The following is a 26,327-nucleotide window of genomic DNA, read 5'->3' as shown; positions in this document are numbered from 1 at the left end:
TACATACCATACTATTATCACACACTACGAATAATTTGGTATAAATAGTAAAGGAAATTTACAGAAATAATTTTTTTAATACCATCTATTTCATTTCAGTTAGTAAACGTTAAAATCTAAAGCTAGAGTCCCCTATTTCATTTAATATAGTTTGTCTTAATCGCAATAACAATTTGATTGAGTTTCTCTACTGTATGCCCTTACAGCAGTCTATCTTGCTTCTCCGGTGCCTCAAACTTTTTCTGTTCTTTGAAAACACTTATATCAGCGTTTTATTAACATTTCAGTGTTTCTTAACATATTGAACATATTTGATTATATTTTCTGGTTGGCAAATTAAATGTAATGGTTTGACTAGTGGGGCATGCAAGGGAGTGGCCAGTGTCATGTGGAGACAGGCAGGACATACATAATATATGTCGGAGTAGGAGTTTAACCTGCTGCAGTATCCAGAACGAAGCTGGGCAAGGGTGACCTTGTTTTCGTAGCAACTTGAGCTCTTCGTCTGCAATGAGTGGTGGTTTGACTCCTAGTACGCCATTCCTTGAAAGGAWGTCGGTGCAACACCTTCCACTGTGAATGGCATTCAGTGCTTGTCGTAAGTTAGTTGTGTCCGAAGTATATATTGACAGTGTGATTATACGAGTGATCAAAAAAAAAAAAAGGTGAAGGTGAAAGAAAAAGGTAAATTCAAATTAAACTGCGCGTCGAAGGATTTCGAGCATTATTTTTCATTTATTTTGGTTGGTAGTACTGTCAGTCACATTAATGTCAAATTTCATGTTAAAATATTCATTAGTGTTTGAGATACGTGTCGTTTTGTGAGCTGCTAAAAGTGAGTTTTTCGTTTTTTGCGATGTCGAAATTTGTTGAGTAAAGAATTTGCATTAAATTTTGTTTACGGAATCAATTTTCTGCTGCGGATACTTTGAGGATGGTGATGAGGCTAAATCTAAAAAAATTTTTACAAGTGGTATAGTGAGTTCCAACCCGGCCGTGAACATGTCGAAGACGAAGAGCGTCCAGGGCAACCATCAACCTCAACCGACGAAGCTTGCGTTCAACAAATTAAAGATTTGGTGTTGAAAAACTATCGATTAACAATTAGAGACCTTGCTGAAAGAAGTTTGGATATCGAAAGGCTGAGCCAATACCATTTTGAAGAATGTTTTGGGCCTCCAGCGCGTCAAATCTCGACTGGTACCGAAAACATTGAATTTTTTGGAAGAAGGGCGTCGCGTTGAAGTGTGTGAAACGATGCTTTCCGACTACCAGTGTGTCATGAAACGCATTATTACTGGCGATGAGACTTGGCTCTATGTTTACGACCTCGAAACAAGCGATCATTCGAGCGAATATCGTGCGAAAAGAAAGCCGAGACCAAAAAAATCGCGCCAAAGTTGCTCAAAAATCAAGGCCATATTGACTGTTTTCTTCGATTATCGTGGTGTTGTGCATTATGAATTCTTTGCAACCGGTCAAACAGTCAACAAGGAATACTATTTGAACGTTATGAGTCATTTGTGTTACGCTATTCGCCTRAAAAGGCCGGAATTGTGGAAAGACAATTATTGGTTTTTACATTACGATAATGCACCATCCCATACTGCCCTCGTAATTCGCGGTCATTTCGCCAAAAACTCAACCCATATCGTTCCGTTCACCTGATCTGGCGCCGTGCGACTTCTGGCTGTTCACCAAGCTCAAAAGACCGCTCCCGGGACATCGTTTTTATACGATAGAGGAGATTCAAGCCGCAGCGAAGACGGAAGGCCATCCCGGAAATTGACTACAACCAGTGTTTCGAAGATTGGAAAATCCGTAGTCATAAGTGCATTGCGTAGGGAGGGGATTACTTTGAAGGGGATGAAATTGATTTGGAAGAATTAATAAAGAATTTTCAAAATAATTACAATGTCACCTTATTTTTTGGGCACAGTACTACTGTGGTTACTTCTATTTAGATAATTTCTGCATGGAAATAGATATATTATGAAAAATATAAGAACAAAATTATATTTACTACTTTATAATAATGAATCCATCCCATCTTCCCCGGGTTGTTTATAAATCAATAATAATAACCATTATAACAACATTCACTTAATTGGTATTAATGAAAATATGTTTCGAGTTTTTACTGATATATTTTTATATATAAATTTTCCGTCGTATTATGATTCGTCAATTTCGTCGTCAGAATCATTACTATGGTGATAATGCCCATCATCTTAATAATCTTGTTCATCATCTTCGTTGTTGTCTGGAAAATTATGTATAAATGTTTCAACTGAACAATTTGAATATAGAATAGCATATAGTATAATAAAATCACCTGGTATATCTTGAATAAAATCTTTAACTAAACATGGTAGCTGGTCTTCCTCAAACCACTTGAAGACGTGTGATGTATCTTGTTATTCCCAACCATATTCTAGTGCGTTTATCATCGTCAGATATTTCTGTGAAGTATTTTTCCAGATGCCGGAAATGTAATGAGCCCTCAAGAATTATTGGTAAAGTTCAGCTTTACATGGAAGTATTGAACTAGCGTCGAAGTTTACAACATTTTTATTAAAGTTTTCATTTAAGTCAGATGCTTTGTAGCTATTGACAAATAGTTGAAAACGACTATCATCAACGTCTTTAGTTTTCTTGGTGTTATACATGTGGCAAGTAAATTCTTGAATAACATTAAACAGATAGTGTAGCATATCCGGAGTTAACTCAGCCTTTCCTAAACTTGCAAAACCTTTTCGAAATTGAACATTTTTTAACAAGGTGAAAGGCCTTTTTTTACCTTTATTAAAAAAAAGCAGGGTTAAAGTCCACCCTGTGAAAGCGTGAAAACCAATCAATCTTTGTTAATAATTTGCCGTGCAGCTCGTAAATTTAAGTAATATCAATGAATCTTTCTTGGTTTCCAGTCCCAGTAAGCATCCAAATATGAGACAACCGGTTTTTAAGTGAAATATATTGCCAATCATTATAATTAATATATCTGTATAAGAACCTCTAATGACGATATTTGACTCGTCTAGAATTCTGCATATAAATTTACTATCGGTGTAAAGGACAGGAGAGATCATCAACAAAACTCGATTCAACAATTTCATGATTTACTTTGTAGGAATAATAGTCACGAAAGTTGAGATGTATTAATTTAGTCCCAAGAAACGGAATGACTTCACTGCTAGCCCAATGAACTGTGAAAAAATCTATTAAAGCCTACTTAAAGCGGATTTTTTTCAACTTCTTCGAGAAATCAGTTGGTCTAACTTGTTCAGGTCCTGAAATTATATACTGCATTTGAACAGTCGTAAAGACCTTTCATAGACAAATATTGGGTCGAAAACAATATCAATTCATTGTCCGGGATATTTTGTGCTCATTACAACATTTTTTTACAAATACTACCAATCGTCTTAGGCACTTCTTTCATGGAATGTAAAATGAAAAAACCTTCAACAATGTAGACATTAGAAAACCGTAGCGGATTGTGCTCAATATTACCTTCCAAAGCTTTAGCAAAAGCTGATTTGTCAGTTTTGTAGTTGCACCATCTAAATGGCATAAAGCTAATGCCACAGGTGTGATGGGGTGTGACAAAATTTTCATTACATCGATTTTATGATCCATTGATATCTCTAGCATGCGACCAAATAAATCTCGCTGTATTTTTATTTCTTGAGTTTTTCCACCTTTGATATATTTAAGTTTTTCAATTTGGCTACATAAATTATGTAGCGGTCTTTTCATAATTGTTTTGTCGAATCGATTGAAATTCGAGGAACACTCCGACAAAAATAGTTCCCGTTGTTCACAGCCAATTTTTTCCACGTTCAACAGAAACCCTTCGACGTGAATTGTTGCTGCTTTACTAGACGCAATATTAAACAATTGATTTGTCGGCAACTCAAGATTAAAGGGATTTACGTATTGATCAAAAGTTTCTATAAATTTATCGAGTTGTTGTGAGCTTTTCTTTATTTGTGCGGTTTCAACTCTGCCGTGATATTTTGCTGTTTGCTTCGTGGATTCTTACCCAACGTTGACATGCTAAGATTGAATCCGTGAGGTGGACGATTCCCGTAAGCTTCCTAGCCGCATCGGCGTTGATAGTTTGTTCGACAGTTAAATCTACAGGCTGCCTTGAAAACGGGTTTTCTGTTCTTTTAACTCCAAAAAAATCATCCTCCAATCCTGGATGAATTTCTGCGACTTTTTAAATTATAATGATAATGGACTGTCCATCAGGGGTAACTTTGGTGGTTACAAACGAAGAACAAGTTATTAATTTTCGGTAATATGGACTTGAATAATTCAAAATCCCCAATACGAATACTTCGACTTAGCATTATACTGTACAAGTTAAACATAAATCATATAAAACTGAGCCGTCTTACCGAATTTACGGTTTATTGTTTTTTCTGCTTACGGTACAAATCCTTGAGGTGTTCATTATGAATGAAAAAGAATGGTACTTTGCAGCTTCTTAATCTCTCCAGTTTTTCAGTTATTTCAGTATTATTATTCAATATTTTCGCGTTGTAAAAACGAACGGAAATGCGTAGTTACGAACCGGCCGGCCGATTGCCTTGTAAGTTGCCAACAACGTTTCTTTGTCTTTTCCCCATGTGCTGCAGGCTAGCGACTTGAGAATTTTGTTGCGGCTCTGTATCTTGGCGATAATTACGGTCGTATGGGGAGAGAAGGAGCATAGACTATCGAGGGTTACACCTAACATCTTAGAGTCATTGACAGTCGGAATTTTGATGCCATCGACTTCAATATTAAGTTCAAGTCGATACTCCTTCGCCCAGTTCGTAAATATGGTCACTGTGGATTTGGTGGGGGAAAGTGTGAGGTTCCGTGCAGTGAAGAAACAAGAAAGGTCGGAGAGGTAGTTGTTTACTTTCGAACACATGCCATCGATTCCATTGCCCGACGTGAATATCGTGCAATGATCTGCGTACGAGGTTATGGAAACCTCTGGTGATTGCGGGAGTTTCGAGATGTAGAAGTTAAATAGTTACGGGGAGAAGACACCACCCCGCGGAACCCCCTATTTAATTCTTCTTAGTTTAGATGTTTCGCCTGGAAATAATACGCATGACTGACGACCGTTCACATTGTTCATGGTCCACCTCTTTTAGCCCTGGAGAAAGCTTAGTTGTTTTAATGTCCTGCAGTAGCATTGTGTGGTTGACAGTATCAAAGGCTTTTGACAAGTCTAACGCTACAAGGATCGTTCTCTCACAGGGTGGTTTCTGGTTGAGGCCACGTACTATCTGAACGTTTATGCTTTTTGAAGAGTGGTCAGAGACAGATTGAGGAACTTGGTGAGATATCTTACACCCGTCGAGCCTAGATGCTTTAGCATTAGCATGTTGATTCCGTCAGGGCCAATGGAAATGGAAGATTATGCTTTGTTGATGACACCCTAAACCTTCTCATCGGTGAAAGTGGTTAACACATCGTTTGGCTTTGTCTACCGCAGGGTGCAGTGTAAGGTGCCGGCTAAAATAGCTCGCGCACTTCTTCGGGCCCGAGGAGACATGTCCATTGAATTGAAGTTCAACTTTGTCATGTCTCTTCAGGTTAGACAAAGGTTTGACAGTAGCCCAAAGCTTACTCACACCGGTGGAGAGGTAGCAGGACTTCAGGTGCTTTACCCATTTCGTCCGCTTATGATAATTTACCATTCGCCGAATTTCCAAATTGAGTTCTCTTATTCGGGAATCCCCGTAATCGGCATGGCGTAAGGTGTCGCGCTCGTTAGCTAAAACGGCTGCTTCGGCTGGGAAGTTGGGTGCGAGAGTTAGCATAGGTCGTCAGGTTAATCTATTTATCAGACCACCACTAACAAAGGTAATATCGGGCCAGCTACTACAGGTGCCCATAATTGTGCAGAATGTCGAATCGTCAATCTGTTCCGCCAGCTCCATCCCCCTACGATCATTTGACAGGCAGGAATGCCAAAGATCGTTTTGCGCGTTAAAGTCAACATGTAACTGGGGGATGTATATATTAAATATTTCGAGCTCGACATCGCCTGACCGGATAGCTATACCCTGGCTATGGAAGGCTATGCCACCACCATTATCTCGCTCGCGATCTTCACGTATCACGAAGTTCACTCACCACCATTATTGTCGACAGTCCACAACCATCTATGATTCTTCCTATTGCTTTAAAATAAGATAGCATGATATAAAATGCGAAATACATACATAATTTAGAATATTTTAATATCCCTTCGTGTTTTTTAGTTGCTTGAAGTTTTAGTCCGATTTTTGCAATTGGTAAATCGGACGTCACTTGCATCTATGGTTGATGCATGTATGGTTGATTTAAATTTCCCAAAATCTTAATATTTTGGTCCATCGTTGTTAAAACTACTGGAATCGCTGTAGGTGATGAGTTAATTGGGGTCAAATAGGAAATCCGTTGTTGTGGACTGTCGTCTTTTATTTTTGTACTATTAAATCCTACCCACATAGGGATGTTTGGCAAGTCTTGAGCATGACTTAACATCCAAACAGCAGCAATTATCCTGTATAGATCCATATTTACAATAATATTATCTTCATTTGCTTCTGTAGTACGGTATCATGGAAAGTATCTTTACCAGTTTTTGTTTCAACAAGCCGATCGTAGTTGTCATACGCAATACCTGTTGATAGATTTTCAGTTTTTTTATGACTTCCGGACACACTCCAGTTCGTGAAGTTGAAGTAAAAGTGGCTCCTGTTCTTAATTCTTCAACAGCATTATAACTAATACAATGACCATACCGATTTATAATATCTATAGCTTTCCGACTGCTTGTCAAACTTTTCAATACTATTCCTAAGCAAATATGTTTTGAAATTTTGAAATTACCATTATGTACCATATATACCATATCTTCAGACATGGAATTGACGCGCCGTTTAAAATTGTCACAACTCCGACGCTTACAAGCATAACCTAAGCTACCTATTACCTATAATAACAGAAGCTACAAAATTCGAGACAGTTGCGGTATCAAGCATTCACCTTGTATCAATAGTTTACTAACTATGTCATCTGGTAATCTAGATTTATTTATGTTTATTATCTCATTACGCAAATTTGATGCTTCAGCTTGTAGAATATCTTGATCTTGTTAATGTGTAAATAGTGAATCATCAATAGTACTTATTTTTTTAGGTGCAACAACTTTTTTATTTGATTGCAAGATATGAATTTGATATTTAAACTTATCACGAATTTTGTCTTCTAAATAATGTTAAAAGTCATTACATTGTTTATATAAATATGAAACGAAATAACGTCGCCCACGTTTAACTACGTTCTCTTCTATTAGAGAACAGATTTCTTCAAAAACAATTTGATTATTTTCTCGAGAAACATGCCATGATGAATGCGCTGCTTTTTTTATTGATGAGTTTCTTTTGTTTCGAAATTCACTCCGACAAGCATTGTTCTAAAAAATTTCTTGGTCTGTAATATTTGTCAGCTATTTTAGTATTTCGTCATATAAATCTGTATCTATCTTGAGATCTTACAGAAGGCTGGTTTAAAATGTTTCTTTATTTGAAGTGTGCAGAGCTACGATTTTCGAACGAAATTTTATATTTCTTTTGTTGCAAAYGAAGTATACCTTACCCAAATTTATTGAGCTGAAAGTTTCGGAAGGTGGACTATAGGGTGGGTCGATTCCGGACTTTTTTCGATTCGGGATTTCTAATAGTGCGGAAAAGTTGCCTTAGTACTTCCTGATTCCAACGCAACTTTTTGTTTTGAGATCGGATTGCATCTTCAACCCCAACTCCGGCCTTGAAATTTCGGAAATTCGCCYAAAATCGTGAAATTGTCTACCTAGCGCCTGAAATACGCATCTCAAGGTAAAACGTATAAAACAAAAGTTATTTGTCACGTCATTTACTACCGAAATGGTATATGTGATCATGGCCGTAGGAAGAACCGTTCCCGAGATACGAGCGAAAATGCGGAGCGCCACAGCGCAAATTGTTTGAAAAAAACAGATTTTGTACTAAACTTTGGCACTTGTTGCCTAGATTTCAGTGTAGAGCGTATAAAACGATCACGAGATTGGGGGCCAATAATTTTAGAAGATACCTCTGTCACCAGTTTGACGGTTCTCTCGACTGCCACGATGTGTGAGAGGTGAATTCACTAAATTTTCATACCTCTGCAGTGTCACCCGACAGACCTTTTATGAGTTCTTCGTTAGAAACTGAACAAAGAACTGGTGGAGCAGTCAAGATAATAGTCTTCCAGTTAATCATATCGTAATAATTATTAGCTTTGAAATTCAGCTTTGGCCCTTTACTACATGTAACCCTTCCATTTACAGTGTCAGACTCTGCTTCTCTGGCTGCCAGAAGACGGTCAAGGGCCAACTTTCTGACTTCTACCCGTTCGTCAGTCATCATACTAAGGAGAATGTTTTCTGGAAGAGCAAAAAAAGCATTCTGTTGATTGGATGAATCGACAACATTGAGCAGTTTAGCAGGTAAGTATCAACTGAATTGTCTTGTAAATATTGCCATATAGCTTGCGTCTCATCTAACACTCCAACACTTTTTTTTGCCCGACTAATCTTGCATTTATCAGTGACAAAGCTAGCCTGATCCTCTGTTATCAAACCTGYTTTTTTGGCATCCAGAAAAGCAGATGAAACAATCAAGGCCGCTGCTCTATCACTTACTCCAAATCTTTGGGCAGCTAAAGCAGTGTGTTCTAATAATAGTATGTTTGGTTTGGTTTTAGAGGATGGAAGAGAAAATTCATCATCAGCATCGTTTTTGGTAGAATCCATGTGCGACGCACGTACATTGTTGTCGCCTGTATGAGAGTCTGGCTGATCTGAATGGTCACGTGATCTAGCTGACACTTTTCTGGTAAGCGTTGATGTTGAATGACGTTTTGAAAGCTTTTCTTTGCGTTCATTTTTTCTTTGTAATCTTTTTTGTTTCAGGTAGATCAACACTTCCAATGCGACCAATTCTTCTGGTTCTCTGGTCCAAGAGAAATGGTTGTTCATTGATAGGAACTTTCCTTTCCTTTGGACAAGTGCAAGAAGAAAAATAAATGCATTTACAAGCAGCGATGTCAAATAGTTTTATGGCAGAAGAGACAAAGTCGTCTCTTTTAGAGCTCAAACCTATTGGGTTCCTTAAAAACATTTGTCGGGATGACACTGGTATAATTAACAGCATTGGGAACAGCAGCAGGTCGAGCCGCAGAAGCACAGTAATCCACGCCGACAGCAACGTTGGACGGAGCTGTAGTTGTACTATTATCAGCAGCAATAGAAAAAGTGGAGCAACCAGCAGACGGAGCGGTAGTTGAAGCTGCAGAGAATGCTTATATCAACAGCAGTCGCAGCAGTGAGAGTGGCGGAAGCAGTAGAGAGAGCATTCGAAGCTGGTGCAGAGAACTTGCCGTTATCGGTAAATTTCTTTTGTACAATGCAGATCCCTGATTTAAGTTCGTTAAGCGCAACGATTAACGAATTTCTATCATCACATAATTGTTGTATTAAAGTGAGCGCCTTCGATTGTTAACTTCTCAGTGAACTTTCTTCAAACACCAGAGAATTGAGCAACTCATTTACCTTATTTGGATTGTTAGGCGCCAACAAAGGTCCAGATAATTCGTAATTTCATTGTTCAGCATTTTGTTGTTGCGAATTTAAGATATCAGAACAATGAGCATTACGCACTGATGGCGACGCAGGCGGCGAACGAATAGAATTTCTCCGAGCTACCGCGCACACTTTTCAATAAAAAGTATTTTTGGATTTCAGCAAAAAATCCACATCAGCCTGTGATAAATTCATACACGTCAAGTGGAAGAATTGATTACATTTATGGCAGCTGATCTTGGGCTGAGCGCGATCAACCCTATGACCGCAAACACACGGCATTAATATAGAATAAATAATAGAACGCGGAGCAGAGAAAAAATACGTCTGTTCACAGTGAAACACATTACATCCCCTCTTATAAAAGGTCATACCATTCCGGGTGCAAAATTTTATCTTTGCGCATATGTAGTCATTGATTTATCGCACTATTTTGTAGTTTTTAGCAGTCCCATTATATGAGTACGCGGTTATCTTTCGGTTTCATCGATTTTTACAGTGGCGCTAAAGTGATTTGTTGTGAGTTTTTTTATTGTAGTTTAACTGGTATAGGAGATAAAATAAAGGCCGGGGCCAATCCCACTTTTTCAAAACTTTTAACTCACAGGTGCCCCCTACTACTGCGATCCCTTCCACCAAATTACATTTATACGTTTTGTAAGCGTGACAGTGGTCCGATTATGCCAATCCAAGAACCCCGCCTTACTTTTTTGCCACGCATCATGTGTACCAAGTTTCATCAAGATATCTTACAGACAAATAGGCACCCGGATTTCAACTCGTTATCCTGACATAAGCCTCTATCTATCTCGATTAGTTTTAGGTGAACAAAATATTATATTCTGTAGCAATATGTTACAAGAGTATAAAAATAACAACATAATCCCTAAGAATTTAAAATACTTCGGCTAAAAATTATATTTCTACTCAATTAACATCAAGTAAACGATTGCCAAAGCTAACCAATGCCAGCCAGCATGATCCGTTTAGTTTCTAGTAACCACCTTGCGATTATGATTTTGCGCACTGTTCATAAAAAATTCTGGGTGGTGGATGATGTTCTTTGGAACTAAACAAAGACAAAAGAGCTACGGAGTGAGTGAGCGCGATAACCGTCATTTCTGCTGCGTTGTTGCGAAAAGCGCCGAATCAACTCTCCACGGTATTCGTGGACACTCAGCTACGGCTGCTATATTTTCTTTGATGTTATGCCAAACAATACTGAACAAAAATAAATACAAAAAAAAAAAAAAAAACTTGACTCGTGGTTCTGGTCCGATTTCGCGCATTTTCAAACTGTAAAATTATGATGCCGTAAGAATACATACACGGATTTTATATAAAGTAGTTCTTAAGATGTGGGTTTTCATGTTAGTATGCGCTCCCTTATACAATACAAAATTTGTCAGAGTGCCAAATATTAGATGTAAATAGTTTTATCAAGAACTCGAAAATTTTGCTAAAGTTACTTAGGTTGTCTTTTGTATTTCGAGATTTGGCAACTGGCAGTGTTGCAATCGAGCACTTCCTAACTTCATCGCAAAGAACGTAAATGAAAATGTTTGGATATACTGGCGCTATTTGTGGTGTTTACAGTAATTTAAATATTTATCTCGGCCAAACAATGTAATTAAATCGCGGATATTTCCGGCGGATAATTTTTATATCTTTTGACTTGACAAAATTCTTAGCAACATTGCACCGTTGCGTTCAATAGACTTCGAGTTATCTCCGTTTGAAGACAAATTTCGTAAAGGTCGCCCAAGATCAGTAGTTGTTACGGAAACTATTAATTCTGTGCGCAAACTGATTTTGCAAGTTCGTCATGTGACCTATCGCGAAATTGAGAAAACCATAAGCATTAGTGGGATTAGCACATTCAGTATTGCATGAACATTTGATTGCAGAAATATACTTATTTACAGGATCCCACACAATTTGTCGAGCACTTATATCGTCTTTATATTAGACAAGTAAGGAAGAGCTAAGTTCGGATGCATATATGTATATCACACATTGATCGACTTTTTCGATCAAAAGTCAACTATAGGTACATATTCGGTATCTGGGGTCTTGAACTGTTTTGGTTGGATTTGAACAATTTTTTGTCATAAGATGACATACACTAAAGACATTATTCGTGCAAAGTTAATTCTCATTATTTTACTTGCTTCTTGATTTGTGTACTGGAGAGTAAAATAATCAAGTGGAATTTAAAATTGTGCTATATAGAAAGTAGGCGTGTTTATTGTCCAATTTCGCTTATTTTCACAGAGTGACATATGAATATGAAAATAAATTCCACATTTTGTCGAAATCGGTCAGTCGGGTCCCGAGACACGGGATTTCGCCAAAAGATCCTTAAAATCCTTGTTATGCTCATCCGTCGGCAAATTTTTATGTTTCTAGCTCATTTAGTTACTTTTAGTAGTTTTGAAGAATACCGTTATATAGGGAATGAATTGGGCTTTCATCCGATTCCATTCATTTTACAACTATCGGTAGTAGTTCTTGCAACATTCGCGTTAGGCGAATTCGGTTGTTGTAGCTTTAGTGGTTTAAGAGATATATGTACATATTAAACACGTGCCCCTTACTATTGTGATCCTCTGTGCAAAATTACAGTTATGGTACTTTATTCTAACATCACATAAAACTAACTGGTTGAAAWATAGAAAGTATATCAGCACCCACCTCAATATTGATTGCAAAATAAATACAGGAAGAGACATTGATGAAAATATAAGAGAAATTAATGACGTAACAACTAATGCAGCTGTATTGGCAACACCAAAAAGAAACAATAAACCTGTCGGTTTTAGAAAGATCACCAATAATGAAATAGAGAAACTTGTAAATGAGAAAAGGCGAGCTAAGCGAGCTAGGCGGGAATGGCAGTTGAATCGCTCCCCTTCTACTCGACTTCAACTGAAATCTGCTGTACGAAAGTTAAAAAAAATGGCACTTAAACGCGAAGAGTAACACAACACTGAAAATTATATAAAGAAACTGTGTCCAAACTCTCGCAAGCAAAACCCTTTGGAAACCACAAAAGTCTTTCAAGCCACCATGCCTCTAAGGTAGTTGAATGGTAATTGGGCCCGTAGTGATGAAGATAAGGTAAATTGCTTTGCAAATCACCTAGAATTGCCCAAATAACAACTTTGAGTTGCCAACCTTGCCCAATACCGCAAACGAGTCGCATGTGTCTATTAGGACTTCTACTTCTGAAGTTACTAGAATAATAAGAGACTCAAAAAAAAAAAAACAGTACATGGTAATATTACCCCAAAAATTTTAATTGAGTTACCAAATATTGCCGTAGAAGTGCTCTCTTTGCTCTTCAATGCAATTCTTAATATCGGACACTATCCAAGTTCATGGAAAAAGTCGCAGATTATATTGATAGATAAACCTGGGAAAGACTTAACACAGCCGTCTTCATACAGACCAATCAGTCTTCTACCCTGTCTTTCAAAAGTATTTGAAAAATTATTACTATCAAAGTTGTCTCCGAAAATAATACAATACCAATGCATCAATTCGGATTTCGTGCGAAACCTGGCACAATAAAACAAGTAAATAGAATTACTAACGAGATAAGGAAAGCATTTGAGCACAGGGTACAGTACTGTTCAGCAATATTTCTAGATGTAGCAGGCGTTTGACAAGGTGTGGCACGAAGGTCTTTTATGGGAGATTAAAAAAATTCTACCTTTAGGATTGTATAAAACATTGGAGTCTTATTTAAAAAATAGAAAATTTATGGTAAAAGTGGGAGATTTCATATCTGATGAACGACTGATAAGGGCTGGTGTACCCCAGGGCAGTGTTTTAGGGCCAACAATATACATCATATATGCAGCAGATCTTCCAACAGCTAACAATATATTAACTTCAACTTTATGTTGTCATATGTTGTCATTCCAAGAAGAACCCACATCTTGCCAGGCTACTCGCTTTTTTGAATTCAGCATATATGGTTACTTTTTGATTCCAAAATACCAAAAAGCAGCCGCACAAACTTTAAATAATTATTCTTGCAGACGAAGCGTACTTTTGACATTATTCCAATGTAAATATTAGAAAATTGTGTTCGAGGCATGCCAAACGCAATGAATACCATTGTATTCACCAGGTCTGGGTCCGTGCGATTTTTTCCTGTTCTCCAAACTGAAATTGCCACTTCTTGGAACCCGTTTTCAGTCGATCATAGAGAGAAAACATCAATATATCGGGTGCACTTGGATCTGTGCTGATTGCATTAACCTTTGTCGAGTGTGGTATATTGTGGAAGAAAATTTGTCAAAACGAAATATCTCCTGTCATCAAACAAACAGTCATCGCACTCGCGACTTGGCTCTCACGTCACAGTCATAACTTTGAAGTCGTTAATAATTTCGTCTATATTGGGACCACCATTAACAAAAACAACAATGGCAGCCTTGAAATGCAACGCAGAATGAATCTTGCCAACAGGTGCTTTTTCAGACTGAATAGGTAATTGAGAATTAAAGTCCTCTCTCGACGAACAAAAACCAAACTCTATAATTCACTCATAATTCCCGTCCTGCTATATGGTGCAGAGGCTTGGACGATGACAACATCTGATGAGTCGACGTTGCGAGTTTTCGAGAGAAAAGATACTCGTATATGGTCTTTGCACGTTGGCCACGGCGAATATCGCTTCGATGGTACGATGAGTTGTGTCAGATATATGACGACATTGACATAGTTCAGCGAATTAAAAAACAGGGCTGGTTAGGTCATGTTGTCCGAATGGACGAAAACACTTCAGCTCTGAAAGTATTCGACGCTGCACCCCGCCGGGGGAAGCAGAGGAAGATAAAGACCTCCCCTCCGTTGGAAGGACCAGGTGGAGAAGGACCTGGMTTCGCTTGGAATATCCAATTGGCGCTACGTAGCCAAAAGAAGAATCGACTGGGGCGCTGCTGTTAACTCGGCTATAATCGCGTAAGCGGTGTCTACGCCAACAAAGAAGAAAACGGGAAATGTAWATTATTTTGAAAAACGGACATAGCGCTTAAATCCTATAAAGGTCCGGTTAAAAGAGCGCCACTTTTGCTCATCTACTTAAGAAATTATAATTTCGTATTCGCGTCCGGCCAAGATGCACGATTAATGGAGATGTCCCCTTAAGGGGGACCCCCATCGTTTTTCAATTTTTTTTTTTTACATTAAGACTGTTTTCTACCCACAAAATGGCGGAATTTTTAGAAGAAAATAGCAGTTTTTACTTTAAAAGAAATGTGAAAAAAATTGTCAGAGAACGATAGGGGGAAGATTTGATTACCATTTGACTAATTAAGAAATAAAAAATTAATGATAAGGAAAACCTGGATTTGTTTTGATAACGTTGTCCAAAATTTCTAGGAAACCCTAAAGCAAAGTATTATAATAGAACGCAGAACGTCATTTAAAGCTTTGAGGCGTAATATGTCTTTAAAAATACGTGAACTCGAATCTGAATTTCTTTCCGGTTATTTCAGGAGCTGTTAATGGAAAACAAAATGAGATATTTCATTAGGACATTACATTGATGAGGAATACTCTTCTAGAAGCTAAATACTCACTGAAATCATAAGTATTATTTTTATATTATTATCATTATAGATACGTTTTAAAAAATACACAATATACAAGAAAACCTGTAAATTTTTTCATTAACGGATTATTATTTAGTATTAGTTTAAAAAATACTTTTTAGATGAAGTCTTCCAAAGGTCACCCTGACAAAATAACGGGGTTTCTAATAGGGATGATATGATTTCTAAGTGTCGGTTAGGGCATTTTTAACATATCCTGATCTGTAATATTTTTCATTGTATTCAGTAATTTTCACAATTTCATCATTGAAAAATATACGTAAGAACAACGTTTACAAATTATCCCATTTTATTATCAAAATAATCGTTCTCCAATTGCAACCTTTTTTGCGTTTTTACCATTTTATGGTACGATATTCGTCGGATTGTTGAAAACCTCGATGTAATAAAAACGGGTGCTGCCATTCAGGCACTGAAGACCGCATTTGGTCGCTTCCAAGACCTTCTCAAGAAGTAGACCTGTCTCAAACCTTAACTTGGCGGATTTTGAGGAAGATTTGGGCTTGCATCCATACAAAGTTGTTCTCAATTAAGAACTGCTGTTGAAACACCGTAAATGTCGGGAATGTGTAAATTTTGGAAACGATAACGATTTTTTTAAGAAAATCATCTTCTTTCTTTTATCTGAGTGGTGTGGTTAATAAACAAAACTGTCGATTCTAGTGCGAAGAAAACTCACAATTTATTCATGAACATCCACTACGTTCAGCTAAATTGGCAGTTTCGTGTGGGTTTTGGTCTGCTGGAATCATCGGTCCGTGCTTCTTTCGAAATCAAGCTGGTGTCACCGTTATTGTCAATGAAGAATCTAATATAATCTACTACCGCAACTGGATGAAGTTGATGTTGCCAACTGAGCTATGTGCCACGCAGCACATTACAACAACCGAATTATCGCGAGAAAATTTTGGAGATTCAGTTATTACAAGGCATTGTGACTTTGAATGGCATCCAAGAATTTGTGATTTAAGACATTTAGGCGACTGGGGTTATATGAAGTCATTGGTCTTTAGCAATAAACCCCTCTGCTAATGGTAGGCACCTTGCCCCGGTGCAGAGGCTTAGTCGCAAGGCATACTCGGCACCCCCCAACCGGTGTGGGTAGTGCTCACTAGCACCGCCCAGACAAGCTGTGCGGCAACCAAGGACTACCACCTCCTAATCCAGGGTGTCATGCGACCCGTGCCCATTGGATGATTTGCAGGCAATAGGAACATTCGGCTGTATTCTAACGGATACAACCAACACCGCGCCAAATTGGGGTGTAACTGTGGCCTTACCGCSCCAAGGGGCTATGGCGCGGCGGACCTCCCAGTTCCCCACTAAAACAAGCGGACCCGACATCTCACCCCGCTGAGCCAAGGGTCGTACGAACAAGATGAATACGAACAAAAAAACAACAACAACTACCACCACTGGCGAATCGACAAGGCAACGCACAAGGACAATGGCTACGGAACACGATAGGGAAGTGGAGAAGACAGGAGGCACAGCTGTAGGCAGGGGAGGTCAAGGAGCTAAGCGTAAGTTCAGCTACCTTGATGCTCTCTCGCCAAAAGAGCGGGCGCTGTTCGAGGAGCATGCCAGGGAGGAGGATGAGGACATGCCCTCTTGCAGCGGCGCCCGGCGTACAACAGTGACCACCAAGCACCACCACCACGGTCCCCCCCGAAGTAGGCCTAGCCACTCAGACTCGGGTGAGTCTTATCGGACAGAGGCCGGTCGTGCACGCAGGAGGAGGAGGAGGCGCAGGAGGCGCAGGAGGGGAGGGCAGAGATCTCTCCCAACAGCAGGCCAACCAGGCGGGTGCGATGACTCTCGAAGGAAGGCTATGAGCGGTGCCTGCCTCAAATGGTATCTGCGGTACCTCCGGGATGGGATGACCCCAGAAGCGGCGGAACCCCTGGCCAAAAGGAGATACGCGGATACTGGGACATCCCCCACAAAAGAGTTTGGCAGGACTACGTCTGTGTGTGCGCAAGGCAGCCGGTCTATGGACCGTGACCAGGTTAGTGTATCGCTGACCGAAATGCGGGGTGACGGGAAGGCACTCACCTATGCACAGGCCGCAAAGCGGAAGAGTGGTCAGCTCGTACCACAGGAGCCCCCCAGTGCCAAAAGGCTGAAAGACGGCGGCACGAGAGCGACCGGAGGCCAACCATCAGCTATCGACTCCCCCCCCGGGTGGAGGAGGGGCGGCGCAGGTATGCGATACAGTCGAAGGTATCCGCATGGCTGTACTGCCTGGAAACTATCCGGCGGAGTCGCTGGAGTCGGAGCAGCTCACGGTGCTCCAAAACCTCCTCTTGGAAGAAGTATTCAGAGGCGATGAATACGCGGCGTCCTTCCTCGGGGTAGAATTTAGAGGTGGCATGTTACAGGTGGACTGTATGGACGAGTTGTCCGCCAACTGGCTGCGGGAATTTTCCCCAAAGCCAGGATTCTGGACCGGTCCTGTCATGCATAGGATGACAATGTTCCTCCCCCGCAGCGATGACAAGCCGTACGAGTTTGTCCTGGGGCTGATTAAGAACCAAAACCGGGGACTTAGCATCGCGGCTTGGTGCGTCGTCAGCAGCTAGTTAGAAGAAAAAGGTGACCTACGAGGATGGAGATTGTACCTGTACATTGATGACGAATCGTACAGGTACGTCCGTGCTGTAAGCTTTCGCCTGTTTCACAGGTTCGGCATGGTGGTCATGAGGCACAAACCAAACGAAGCAGCCGTGCGGCAGCGGTTCCAAACAGGACACAACGGTGGCAAACAAGGCGGTGGACGGGATGCAGGGGGACGAGGTGGCAAAACAGCCGAGCGTAAGCGCTGAGCTGACCACGCTAGTCGCAACCGCTGACGTCCCGGTTGCCCACGAAGACGGGCTACTCTCCACCCAGGAACTCCTCGAGGGATTAGGCGACCAGGAGGACAGCAGTGCGTTCGACGGAGGGGATGCGGACATGCCCCCCCCCCTCGAGCTACGACTTTAATGGCCGTCGACGTGGAAGTTGCCCAAGTGCATCATGCGGCGGCAGCTTCGGCAGTCATAACGAGCAGGTTCACACCGGATAAGTTGGATCTATAAAGGTGAGGTCAAAGGCCTCAAGACGGTACACAACAAGGTAATCTGGGACCTCTCTAGTGAGCGACCAAGAGCACGCATAGTAGTCAGGAATAATATCGACTTTTTCTGTATTTCAGAGTTCCTGACGTAGAACTTGGTGGCGGTACAGGCCAGAGATTGGGAAGGCAGAGACTTCGTTCTGGCATCAGCCTACTTCGCAGGGGAGGCAGCAGTAGCACCCCCTGAAGTGGTGGTAGGACTAGTGGAGTACTGCAAGAAGTACAGGCTACCCCTCATTATCGGATGCGACGCGAACGCTCACCATGTAGAACGGGGAAGCACGGACTGCAATACAAGGGGTGAGTCTCTATTAGAACATGTATTAGGTATTAACTTTGCCATTGAAAATGTGGGTTGCGAACCCACCTTTATAACTTTAGCAGGAGGGAGATACTGGACATCACCTTCAGCAACGAGCATGCAAATGGATGGGTCTTAAGGTGGATGGTCTTAACGGAGCCCTCCCTGTCAGACCACAGAATTGTAAGGTTCGCACTAAAGGTTGAGGTCAGGCAACTTCCCCCAAGACGCAACCCTCGAAGGACCAACTGGAGTGCCTTCAGGGTAATGCTACAGGATGAATKAAATAAAGTGAGGCAGACCGATGATAGCGTTACGGGCCCGGGAATGGAAAGCAGAGTGTTGGCACTGAACAGGTCTATCACTAAAACTTACAACGGTAGCTGCCCCCTAATAGTGCCCACAGATAGGCGCAACTGTCCCTGGTGGACAAAGAAGCCAGCAGACCTCAGGAAAAGGGTACGTAGTCTATTCAACAAGGCAAAACGTACAGGGATCTGGGAAGTATACAGGAGCTACCCAACCCTCTACAATAAGGAGATTAGGTCAGCAAAACAAGCTAGCTTCAGGAGTTTCTGTGAAAAGGTCTCCTCCATACCAGAAGCGGCGCGGCTGCATAAGGCTCTGGCTAGTGGGAAGACTAACACGGAGCTAGCCATCAAAAGAAGTGACGGGACCAGCGCGGAGGACAGGGCGACAGAGCTTCTGCGTGCTCACTTCCCGGAGACCATCACCTCTACTATGGAGCCTTGTCGTGGACGAATTGTACGCATTGCTAACTGACAATGGGATCCGCTGAAAAGGGTATGCGGATGACATTGTGATAATAGCAAGAGGCAAATTTGAGGATAGTCTCTGTGACCTAGTGCAACGAGGACTAAATCTGGCAAAGGAGTGGTGCAGGGGAGTGAAACTAAGCATCAACCCCTCAAAGACAACCGTAGTCCCTTTCACAAGGCGCAGGCCCCTACCCGGCTTGAGGAACGTCACACTTGGGGCATAGAGATCGAGATGACTAGCAAGGTTAAATACCTGGGTCTTACGCTGGATTCTACCCTTCGGTGGAAGCAGCATGTGAAGCAAACGCTGGTCAAGGCAACAAAAGCATTAATGGTGTGCAAACGGCTGGCGGGTAAGCCAAAGACCGTTAGGTGGATGTACACCATAATTGTGCGACCGATAATTACAWACGGGGCGGTGTCCTGGGCCTCCGTAGCGTCGCAGGCTTCGGTGGTAACCCAACTATCGAAGCTTCAGCGGATAGCATGTGTTTGTATGATGGGCGCTATGCGGACCTGTCCGACGGCAGTTCTGGAATAGGTGCGGGTATTGCAGGTCCGCGTACCAAGCTCTCCTCTCTCAGGCTGAAGTCCTGGCTATAAGCCGGTGTATAGAGATAAACCTTCACCGCAACTATCGCAACGAGCGAATAGCTATACTTAGCGATAGTCAAGTGGCACTAAAAGCGATCTCTTACGAGATCAAATCGCTATTGGCGCAGGAGTGCAGAGAACGGTTGAACAACCAAGTTGGAAAGAATCAGGTGCACCTAATCTGGGTGCCCGGTCACAGGGGTATAGCCGGAAACGAGCTAGCTCGCTCCGCAGCCTCCACCAATATGGTTGGGCCCGAACTGTTCACTGGGGTGGGTCCCCATACTGTGAAGGAGCTGCTCCGCAAGGAAGAAAGAGTGGGCAGGGAAAGGTATTGGCAGGGAGCATGCGTCATCCCAAGCTGCTAGTTGGGGGGTACAACTTGAAGAGGTTCAAATCGATAATAAACCTCCCAAGAAACAAACTTAATCGACCTCATTGCAGTCTGTAAGCGCAGGTCGAAGGCCCATGGAGCCATGTTTCCGGATAGGGATCACATCGCCTCGCTAGCACCCAGCARARTACTGGACTTCATCAATATGCTGGGGCTAAGCGAGTCCCTGTGAGTTAGGAGAGGGCACAATAGACCCTAGGTCGCAGTGCATTCCTCAATTATTTATCTATCATCTATCTAGCAATAAGCCAGACTCTCTCCAAGCTTTAAAAATCAATATTGAACGTGCTATTCTTGACATACATATGACTTAATTGTATTGATTCACATTAAATAAAAAACATTTGAATTTCCTTAACACTTAGTGTTTTTATTTATTTATTGGAAACCCATGTACGTATATACAAATAGCGGCAGGAGACTTAGACTTACAGTATATTCGAAATATTCGCCTTTAGGATCGTAAAATGCATAAATTAAAGTATGTAATTTTTCTATGTATTATTAATTTTACACTTATATTGTTCAACATTATAGCCACTAACACATCACTAAATTATAATAGTGCACTGTTTAAAACCACAATAAATTAACAAACAAATAATTAAAGTTATCATATTCATATTTTACAAACGGACAAATAAAACAACAAATGGAAAAAATGAAAGTGTGAATAAAGGAAAGAAATAGTTAAACGAAAGTAACTGCATATATATCCTCCATGACATTAATAGTCGATCCAAAACCGAAGAGTTTAGAGATCTTTCGTGTTGAAATATTTTTGCATTATGGTAAGACTTATTACTTATTTGTCAAATTTAAGAAAACTCTAATTACGATTTAAAACTATTTGTGCCCTATGATTACATAAATGTATAAAAATTATTTATTGATGTGTTCGTGGATAAAATATTGAATAATATACATAAGTGTAAATTTCATAATACATAGAAAAATTTTTTAACCTTGAACTGGAATATCACGAAAACTATAAGTTTCATGACGTGTACCGGTATGAAGTGAGCGATGCACTATCAAAAGCAACATGCAAAAGATGATTTCAACGGCTCAGAGATAATGATTTTGATGTGAGAAATGAAGAACATAGAAGGCACCAAAAAAAGTTTGAGGATGCCGAACTGCAAACAATATTGGGAGATTGTGATACTTTGAGTTATTAGCAAATGACAGCCATTTCAGACCGTTTGAAAGCTATGTGAAATTTTGTATAAAGACACGAAATAAATCAATTTCGCATCGAATTTTAACTCGAGATGAAAAATGGATTTAGACAACCATCAACATCAACTGCAAAAACAGATCGATCTGGTATGAATGCAATGCTCTGTGTTTGGTGGGATCAGAAGGGAGTGGTATRTCATGACCTTCTGAAACCAGATGGAACTGTTAATACTAATCGCTACTAGATAACAAATGATCAATTTAAAATATTCGTTGATAGAAAAATTACCAGAATCAGACATTTCTATTGACACGGTATTCACATATTCTCAGGAAACGTCCGGTATGTTCATTTTAAAGTAAAATATTTTCTTTTTGAAGTTGATAAATATGGTCTATATGGATTTATAAAAAACCGCCGACGCAGAAAGAAGTTTTACGCGAAGTACTTTTCAGTCACCATCGGTATTGGCTCGACTATTGTTATTTTCTTTAGAGAGTGGCCGAAATAAGTTCTAGGTGATAGTGTAATATAAAATATTTTTATATTACAATATACCTATTTACTAATAATATGAAAGAAACTAATTATAATAATATTAATTAAGAATATATGGAAAAAATGTTCATATACTCAATTATAGTTAACCCTCAGCACTTTGCTGTCCCCTCTCAGTGGACATTCAAGTTTATTAGTGATTTCGGCGAATTGAGTTATTTCCGCGCAACTTTTTGCACATGCAAGTTAAATACAAATAAGTTTAACACTTGCACAATATCCAAGTGGCTGTTGCACTTGAATATTCTGAAAAACATGAACTAAAATTATAAGGAACTGCTGCCGCTTCAACCCCAATTCCTAGGAATATAACACATTCCACAATTTTTATTTTATTTATTTATTTATTTATACAAAGCTTACATAATAATTATTATCTAAACTAAAGCAAACGTAGTAGATCTGTGTCCTTTAGAAATTTGTAAATTTTGCTAATATTTTCTTCTGTGRCGTSCATTAACAATAGGAGAGGGTCCTTGTTGTCGAAATGATGAAGTCTTTGAGAAGCAAGTTCTGGGCAGGRTACCAGTAGGTGTTGCACGCTGACTGTTGCTTGACAGAAGGGGCAGGTGTTGGATCTAATGCCCTGTAATAAGTGCGCGTTGGTAATTATGGTGTGCCCAATTTGGAGGCGTGCGTAGGGGGTGATGTGGTTAGTAGGTATCGATGTTGTGTATACAGGTTTTGTTYGGTWGGGRTTAATGTCCGAATAATGGTGATTATAATCCGCCCATTCACGTAATAAYTTTRTTTGCCTCTGACTATGAATTAGTCGGTATATGTCGCTAGGTAGGATGACTTCAGATGTGATTGTTGGTGTGATGGAAATATCTTTGGCGATGGTATCTGCAAGTGTGTTGCYCTTTATGCCGGAGTGTCCAGGTATCCACATGATCTTGATCTTGCCCGGAAAGGAAATAAGTGTGTTTTTTATATTTTTGATGATACTGCCTGATTTGTTGTGGTTTTGTATAGCTTGGAAACATGACATACTATCGGTGCATATTATGTTTACCCCGCTGCGTACCTTGGTTTTGGCAGAGTATTGAACAGCGTGGAATATAGCGGTTGCTTCGGCGGTGGAGATAGAGCAGAATGAAAAAACGAGGCCGTACGCGACAACTACTTGATTTTCCGTTACCACAGCATAGGAGGTGTGTGATCCCTTAGATCCATCCGTGAAAATCAATTGCCAGCCGTTGGATTTATAATATGCGGTTGTTTCGGAAAACTTGGCTATATAAACGGTKTTTGGTGTGCTATCTTTCCGCAAGGAGGCTAGGTCATTAATGAAAGATCTTTTGCTGCCCGCCCAGGGGGGGTGATGAGTGTACCGCGGAATGTGCTGCTTGATCGGCAGTTCAACCTGGTTTGCGAATAAGGAGTAGGTGTGTATTGAAGAGGGTTGTTTAGGAGTGGAGACCCGTGAGGCGGCAGATTGGAAGTCTTTGCGKACAAGAGGATTGGGGCTTAGAGTGAGCCTTGAATAGAGCCTGAATATTTTGTCTTCCATGTTGCCGTGAAGAGCCGGCAAACCTGATTCAACCAGAATATTTTCTATAGGTGACGTTGGAAATGCGCGTATGGATCTTCGCACTGCGGCGTGGTAGGGAGCAGCGATCATCTTTAAGTTTTGTTTAGCGTGTAATCCATAGATTTCTATGCCGTAGTTGATGGTTGATAAGATGGGGGCGTTTGTCACGCTAATCAACGGAGCCGAACTAATCAGCGAGCGTTTGCTTGATAAGTACTTAATAATATTTAATTTTTTTTTTTTCCGGCCGATAGCCCATGATGCTAGTGCTGCGTATTTTCTTAAGTTTGTATAATAATTGTATTATTATGTAAGCTTTTATAAAATAAACAAAAAAAAAAATTAATAAAAAAAAAAAAATATTTAATTTTACATAGTCTTTCCTTAACGTATTTACAGTGCTGTTGAAAGGAATATTTGGGATCGAATACAATACCGAGAAACTTAAGATTATCTGTACATACAATATTTACACTATTGAAGGTAAATGAAGGAGAATTGCAGGATCGTTTTTTGTATATATGTAGCATTTTGGTTTTAATGGGACAAATTGAGGGACCTGAGGAGAGGGACCATGTGGATAATAGGCGTARGATTTTGGAAAAGGTCCTCATGACATCTGTTTGATCATTAGATTTGGAAAACAACAAAACGTCGTCTGCGTATATTTGGTGTTCGATGTTTGGGAACTTGTTAAAGATGTCGCTAATTTCATTGAAGGCTATAATGAACAAGATGACTGATAAGGGGGAGCCCTGCGGGATGCCATTATCGAGTGGAAAAATGGAGGAGCGGGTGTTGGATATAAGTACACTTAATTTTCGGTTTGAGAGAAATGATTTTATAAAATTGTACATTTTCGGGCCGATCTCCCATTTGTCGAGTTGCCTTAGTACTACCGGAGTTCCAATCCGATCAAATGCTTTTTGAGAGTCAAGGGAAAGGAGGGAAACATGGTTTTTGCTGGAAAGAGCGTTTGAAATAAAATGATCAAGGTGTAATAGAGCATCTGTGGTGCCTTGTCCCTTCTTGAAGGCTACTTGGTTGTGGTGGATAAGTTGGTTTGAGTGAGCGTACCAGGTTAGTCTGGTAGCAATTATCTTCTCCATTAGTTTACCTAGGCAGGGAAGAAGGGAAATTGGTCGATAGCTRTTCACTTCGCAAGRGGATTTGCCASGTTTTAARAGGGGTATTATTGCGCTRGTTTTCCACGCGTGTGGGTAGAGGCCTGTGTTGAGGATATTGTTGTAATGCTTRATGAGACGGTGAAGGAGTAATCTGGGGAGATGCTTAATTATGGGATAGGATATTTTGTCGATGCCGGGTGTCTGGCCTTTTACTGCAGACAGGGCGAGTTGGAGTTCGAAAAGAGATATGTCGGCTTCTAAAAGTTTGGCTGAATGAGAGAGAGTGGTTGGTGTGATACGATGTTGGAGGATTTGTRAGCGTTTAGAGGCGATAAATTCGGGGGGGAAGGTTTGGTCTGAAGAGGCGTTAGAGAAGTAACTGGCGAATTCTTGAGCTATATCCTCGGGATATAGAAGATTGCCATGAGAGGTATTGAGGGAGTGGATTTGGGGATTAGACGGTAAACCGGTGAGTGTTTTTATGTCAGCCCAGATTTTTTTAGGGTCGGAKGACGCACTGATGCTGCTAGTAAATTTTTGAAAACAGTCGAGCTTAGCATCTTTGATTTTCCGGCGAAATTGCGCGTTCAGCTTTTTGAATTGAATGAGAGTTGTGGTAGACCGGTTGCGTTTGAAGTTGTACCACGCTTGTTATTTGGCTTGCCTAAGGGACGCAATTTCGTTGTTCCACCATAGGGGGGCTGGCTTTACTGGTTTGGTTGAGGACAGAGGGAGAGATTTGGAATAGAAGTCGCATGCGCTTTCGAATTTGTTCCAATCCGGTCTATCTGTTTTGAATTTGATCCTGGGAGAGAAGGGAATGGTGGGTCGGGATGTGAGAATTTTGATGAGGATAGGGAAATGATCGCTGCCGTGAAGGTCATCTATAAGGTGCCATGATGAGTTGTTGGAAAGGGAGGGAGAGGAAAGCGTAAGGTCAATGTGAGTAAAGGTTGAGTGGCAATTTTTATTTTTATTTTAAAAAAGCACGATTCCGATTACTTTGACGGAGGGGTAAAAAAAACCGAATTTACGTATTTATGGGGTATGTCCGGATAGGGGAGCTTCTCCAGAGGAGGAATATCCAAAAATAATATAAAAATTACTTATATTTCTTTAAATTTTCACGATTAAAAGTTAAAACAAATACGCACTAATAACACAAGGTATTTCTCTATCTTCCATTAAATTTATTGACGTTTTTCACTCTGTATATTTAAATATACACTCTAAACATTGAAATAAGTTCACATTTCAATTTTGTTTTGAAATCTTTCACCTAAATTTATTAATTTAAAAATCACTTAGCGAACTCGGCGTTGCAAAGGTTAGATTGTTTCGAATTATGAGGAAAACAAGCGTTGCCACATCTTAAACACCAAATATGTAGGATTCTTGCGTGATTCTTTTTTCTACATTAATTATAATAAAAAATACTTTATAACATTTTTTTT

The 26,327-nt window shown here is 40.3% G+C and overlaps 1 protein-coding gene across 1 annotated transcript in view; it reads right to left on the bottom strand.

The window, feature by feature from the left end:
• Nucleotides 1–26,327, bottom strand: part of LOC108971925 (protein ABHD17B) — a 40,938-nt gene that overhangs the window by 11,727 nt on the left and 2,884 nt on the right. The gene's annotated exons all lie outside the window — the stretch shown is intronic.

Source organism: Bactrocera latifrons, unplaced genomic scaffold (assembly GCF_001853355.1).
Source record: "Bactrocera latifrons isolate USDA-ARS-PBARC rearing strain unplaced genomic scaffold, ASM185335v1 scaffold_366, whole genome shotgun sequence".
NCBI classification, from domain to species: domain Eukaryota; kingdom Metazoa; phylum Arthropoda; class Insecta; order Diptera; family Tephritidae; genus Bactrocera; species Bactrocera latifrons.
Note: the sequence above shows the minus strand (reverse complement) of the source record. Positions and strands in the feature narration are given on the sequence as shown.